This window comes from Electrophorus electricus, chromosome 18 (genome assembly GCF_041902795.1).
Source record: "Electrophorus electricus isolate QZ-2024a chromosome 18, ASM4190279v1, whole genome shotgun sequence".
In the NCBI taxonomy this organism is placed as follows: Eukaryota; Metazoa; Chordata; class Actinopteri; order Gymnotiformes; family Gymnotidae; genus Electrophorus; species Electrophorus electricus.
In genome coordinates, this window is record NC_137514.1 from 18,176,569 (window position 1) to 18,183,115 (window position 6,547).

The window sequence follows — 6,547 nt, forward strand, 5'->3', positions numbered from 1 at the left end:
GCATATGCTTTTCCAGTACTTTGGCTCTGGGTGGATCCACAGTGAGATCCACCCAAGTGTACTCAAGTGAAAGTACACTTTGGTTGGTTCTTTAGCAAAAATGGCAATTACTCTTTTGATTGCTGCTTCAGTCTGGCTGCCAGTATTGTTAACCCTTGTGTGACAAACCCCAGGAACCATATTCATACTCTTCTGGAGTTCAGTCAGCTTGCTGACTTCCATTCAAATTGTCTTTATCTTGGTTCCTGCTTGTGTTTCCAAAAGGGGGTAGACTAGTATCTTCCCCATGACTACTGCACCAGTGGCTGACAGTAATTAGCTTAGTTATCATCATCTTCTGTATGTCAGCAGTGTGCCCCGTATACACTTTGACATTTCTGGATCTATGGGTTCAAGCAGTAGCAGTAACTCTTGTTGTATGTAAGTAGTTTGTCATTGTCATATATATGAATTAGTTTACGTAGCTTCTGAAATAGTTTGCATGCACAGCTGATGAAGGACCTCTCTCTAGAATGTCCTGTTTCTTTGAAACCTTGTGTGCTTCATTACAATTTTATATATCTCAAAATATCTTACTATCTTCTATATATAGATAAAGCAAACTTTCATTGAGTTTTCATTGAGTAGCACTCCATAATATATATTAACTACTGCATGTGTGTATCCCAGGCCTGTGGTAGATCTGAGAATGAGAAAAAAAAAAGATATTATCATATACAAAAGCATAAAGTGATTTTGAATGTGTGCTTTCCTTCTACAAAAACCACTAGTTTGTTTCATCTGAGTAAGCACAAGTTAACCCTAACGATTGGCAGAAGCACTGTATCTCCCCACTCCCCACAAAAACACTCTTGTCCACCAGCACTCGTTCATAACCTATTTAAAATCCATTAGAGTTCCAGCATGTGCATGATATCCAAGAAATGCAGATTCTATCTTTGTTCCTTTGCATCATTAAGTGCAACAAAGCCAATTCAGTAGTCACACATCAGCAGTATCTTGTTAACCCACAAGTAAACAAATAACACATTTGTCTCATGAATTAACCATGAACAGGATCTTTGCTGTACATAGAAAGCATGTAGAGGAAGTGAAACATTTGTTCATGTACACAGTGGATTAATTGAATTTTAAGCAAATATTAATTTCCCCAAACATTTACTCATTTTTAAAACGCATACTTATGTAATAAATATGTAAGATATCTGTTTCTACCAGCCTTTCATTTATATATCTTTGGAAATTTGTTGTTTATAAAAAAATATTTTGAATTTCTTTCTTTGTTGCTTATGCTTTATGTGTGTTTGTAGTGGTGCTTAAATAATGTCTTTGGATGAAGTCCTTTCTAAGGCCAGCCCTTTTGATAACAAAACAACCACTCAGCATCAACTCTTATTCTGCATGACTTGTCATAATGTTTCAGAACATTTCCTTTGATACACAAATACAGACTTCTTTTCTTCTTCTTCTTCTTCTTCTTCTTCTTCTTCTTCTTCTTCTTCTTCTTCTTCTTCTTCTTCTTCTTCTTCACTTGATTTACTGCTGAGATTACTGAGGGTTGTAACAACAACTTAAATTGTAGAAAGAAATGTCTTATGTGCAACAGGGACACATTTCTCCTCAAATTCTCCACCAATGGGATCGAAAGAAGAAGTTTTTGCCATGAAAAAAAACTTTGGTGAATGGTATCTTGGGACTGTTTTAGTGTACATATCAGTTACAACATTATGTACTGTACTTTCTGAACTTTCTAATAAATCAACTCAAAATTTTATAGCAAAATTTTACAGCAAATGAACAAAACAATGATACCACACACATTCCTTTAGTGTTAGTGATTTAAAAAATAGATTGAGAAAACTCCAGGGTGAATTGTAAGTACATTTAAAAATATATGAAAAAATAAGTGTCTATTTTATCATTAGCAGCCCTCAGTCTATTTTTCCCAGCAATCTGCATATTATGATAATCAGCTGTAAGGTACAAAAATAATCTCCCAGCCAGAAGCCAGATACATACATCCATGGGGGTCTCATTAGCCAGACAGCATTGTTTTACTCACATCCTCCTCTGTTTGTTTTCACAAACCCCCTTCTCACCCTACTCTATTTTCTGACTTTGCCCCCCACTGCAAGGTAGACACACAATGTCTCTCTCACTGTCCTGGGCCTATCATGATTAATTCCTCCAGGAGTTCTCCTGCTCTAGGCCCAACAGTGGCCAGGCCGGCTGACATTCAACAATTCTTTGCATCCACCACTTCATATACTTCCTTACTGCCACTGACCTGATTTCCCTGCCACCCTCTCTACATATCTGCCTCATTTTTCCTCTGCCCCAAAGTGATGCACACATTGCCTCAGTTTTGTCAAAATACTATATATACAGTGTGTGTGTGTGTGTGTGTGTGTGTGTGTGTGTGTGTGTGTGTGTGTGTGTGTGTGTGTAAATTAGACAGATCTTTTCAAGGAAATCTTCCCATCTGTTCTTCAATGTATAACATACATAATATGTGTAACATACATAATATGTAGCATTAAAGAAAGATTCTGGTTCTGCTCTACAGAGCCATGTATTGTATCATGCACGTCCATTTAAAAGTTTGATAAGGGCACATTGAAGAAAGATTCTCTTGTACAAATTTTTAGGTCACATCACTTCCTCTATAAACTTAGTTTCTTAGTTCAGGTTTGAAAAGTGAAGTGGAAGGGGAGTAATGTTGGATTCCACAGTTCTCTGACTGCAGCCTTCTGTATTGTGGCTGTGAACTGCTTAATATGGCCATCTGACACAAAAAGAAAAAAAAAATTGCTGACATTGCTGTTTCAAAACAGTTCTATTTGACTACAAAATAAAACTTTTAGGAAGCATGAAACTTTCCAACTCTAAAGGACTGGATCCAAAAAGAATAACACCAGAAGGAGTTAAAAAACAGTTACAGTCATCATTATCATTTTTAAACAATATTTCTTCTTTTCTTATTAAAAAATCAAGCCTAATACTTTGACCTAATGACAGTATGCAGTCACCAATGACCTCTTTACCAAATTAGATTTTTGTCCTTCCTTCACTTGTATACATTTAGTATGCAATTAAATAAGTGGCAATAATTGGTAAACAAAGAGACTATAATTGTCTAAATAAAGAACATTTTCTGTGCTAGCTTGGAGACTTGACTTGTGTTACTTTCCCATCTGTGCTTTTTCCCGACACCTAATCTGTATGCCAGCCCCTTTTCACTCTCCTCATTTGGATTTGACTTATTCTCTCTGATTTGACTTATTCACAGATTATCCCTCCCTCCTGCGCCTTCCTTTTTCTCTCCAGCACCTGCCTTTAGACCTGATGCAGATTGGCCCCATTCACAGACCCCCATTAGCATGAAACATGCGATCTCAGCTTCGGTCTGTCTCCGGAACCAATCTCTGTGCTGAAAAAAATCTGCGGGAGGGGGCAGATCCCATACTCTGTCAGAACCTCAGCGGAACCCCTGGGGGCTCTGCCTGCTATCAGCACGATGTATCTCAGTGCCGGTCATACAGAACAAATTGGCCATTTACTTTGGGTCGGCATGATCTCATGCATATTCAATAGGGGGGCGGACCCTGGACTGGTGCACAGAAAGACCCCTTATCTTATTCAGCCAGCTAGCCACATGCGCTTCAACTCTTCCCCCTGAGAGGCGTGGTTTCACCCCCGCAAGGGGTCAAGGTGTGGGGCTTGAGCGAGTGGTTATCAGGAAAGAAAAAGCATGGCGATCATGTCCCCAAGGCCCGCCTTCCTGTGGCTGACCACTGGGCATTCAGGATATTAGACAGACTTTCTCATATCACCTTTGCTGTGATAGCTAATAATATTACAGTGTCTAGATCAATGAAGCTGGCCTAGATTTCTGTCCCACTCTCTCTATAAAGGGACCCAGAGAGCACTGTGCTTCTCTCTCTCATTCTTTCTCTCTATAGCTCTCTATCTCTATCTATCCGTCTATCTCTCTTATTATTAGAGACGAAGAAAAATGAATGACCGGCACCATACGGCTCAACGCACTCTTGGCCTGCTCTCCGGAGAGGTTTGTGTTTTGCCAGGGTTTATGGGACACCCTGACACAGGCTGTCTCTCTTCATTAGAGTGTGAGCCTCTGCCCCCAACCAAAGCCTGTAACTCAGTTTGGGGCTTTCCACTGAGTGTGTGGCAAAGAAAGAGAGTAAGAGAGAAAGACAGAGAGAGAGAAAGAGAGAGAGAGAGAGAGAGAGAGAGAGAGAGAGAGACTGAAATGCGGGCAACTAGACAGAAAGAAAGGGGAGAGAGTAAGGCAGCTGAGTGAGAAATAAGACAGAAAGGAATAAAAATACAGAGAGAAACAAGAAACCCAATGAGAAACTGAAACAGCAAAACAGAAAATAGAAAGACACGCACACACACCACACAGATACAGAGATAGAAGTAAGAAACTCACCAATGAAGACACAAAGAGGGGAGCAAATATCAAAATAAACAAAAAGGCAGAGAAATTAAGAAAGAGAGAAATATATAAAAGAGTGTGCAAGAGAAACAGAAGAGCTCTCTCTCTAGAAATGATCTGCTTGCACACTGTATCGGCTTTCTGCCTGTAGGGCAGTAGAATCTTATCCACTCAAAGCTCCTGAGAATCCTAGTTTTTATTCCAAACACATCTGGCTTAGATGGTGTATCCCTCAGTTGAAGGTAGCAGAGATGATCAAACCTTCAGTTGATAGTGGACACATTTTGCCGAAGCTCTCTGAACCTCTAGTGCAGTTATGGATTTGTGAGTGAAATGCCATGTACTCTCACTGTAGTATATGTGTGCAGTGTCATTTTACTGCAGTTTATGTGTGTGTGTAGTGTCCTCTCACTGCAGAATATGTGTGTAGTGTCCTCTCACTGCAGAATATGTGTGTGTGTAGTGTCTTCTCACTGCAGTATATTTGTGTAGTTTCCTCTCACTGCAGTATATTTATGTAATGTCCTCTCACTCTATGGCATTATTTGTGTAGTTTCCAGCATGTGATGAATCTTTTGACTGCAGCGGTCAAGACTTCTTCCTGGGGTGACATCACAGCTGCAGAGATTTGCAAATCAGCCATTTACAGTAAGATGGTTAGTAATTAAGGACGAGAACATCAACTAAATAGAGATTGAATTTTCATAAGCTCAGAGGGCTGTCCATTCACACAGATGAAGAGGACATAAACACTCCAATACTTGTGAGTAAATGAACAAAACGGCACTTTAAATGAGATTAATGGAGCCTTTTCTGTCCACTTGACCTAAATATACACAGAAACAGCAAACACAAAATAAGGATCTTTTCTCACGCTCTTTTCCTGGCAGGAGTGTCCTCAACAGAAATCTGAGTCAGTCAGAAACTCCTATTGATTTTCATCATTGATCTTGATTGCACCGTTTTCTGTCATCACGTCCAGCTGTATGATGGATGACTAGCCCCTGCTGAGATGAAGTCATTCAGATTGAGAACACTTTAATGCCATACGACTTTAGCTTAAGGCCTTTGCAATGCTTGCCAGTGCCTGACTATAAAACAGCTATACAGATGCTACAGTAGTCATAAAATTTTAAGGTCCTATATGTAGGATTATTCATTAACTTAATGACATACTCAGGAAATTGAATACTGAAGGCAGAAATAGGAAAACACCTTTTTTTCCTGTAATGATCAGTTTCTTCCAATTCTGTTGTTTTACAAGTGACTAATCATGCCTTACTTCTCAAAGATAATAAACAAAGGATCCAAAGTGAAGTCCAACAAGAAAAGCCACTCGGCCTACATTAATTCAATGTAATGGGCAATCAGCTATAAAAATAATTACACAGCACACCTTTAACAGCTTGACCTTTGATTCTCCAAGATGCTAGATTTAAAGCATTGCAAAATTAAGACTAATCTGCATAATTAAAATCTAATTAAGACAGCGATTAATCAGGTGTAGACTCTGCAGGAATACACATCTTAGTGAGGAGGGTGCCACTGGTGTCAAGCAGAACCAAGTTTTGATTTACACCGAGACGGTCATTTGGTGTCAACTGAACAGGAAATCTGGCCTTGTCCTGCTCCTGATCCAGCAGGAGTTAGCACTGAACCACACATCTCTGCGCAAAATTCAATTCTCAGCCTGATCGTTCCTCCTCTAAGGTGCCTTTAATTTGATTATGGATGGGGTCAGGGAAGGGTTTTTTGAACTATCGGAAGGACAGAGGAGGTGCGGGCAGGCTGTGACATGGGGCGTGAGTGATATGACCATGGCTGTAATCTCATTAGTCTCAGTAAAGGCGAGGTTAGGCACCTCACCACAACTGCTGCACGTTGGGAAAAGCAGAATGAGCTCAGCTAAGGAAATTATTATGACAGAAGGTTTACTCTTAAGATTCAGAAAAATGTGAATTTTTCAACTATCGAGTGTCATCACAGGACAATGTTCTAAATCAGTGCTTTAAACTATAAACAAATACATCTTCTGTTTATTCAGTGGAAGCTATATCATTATTTAACTACTTAACTGCTATATTA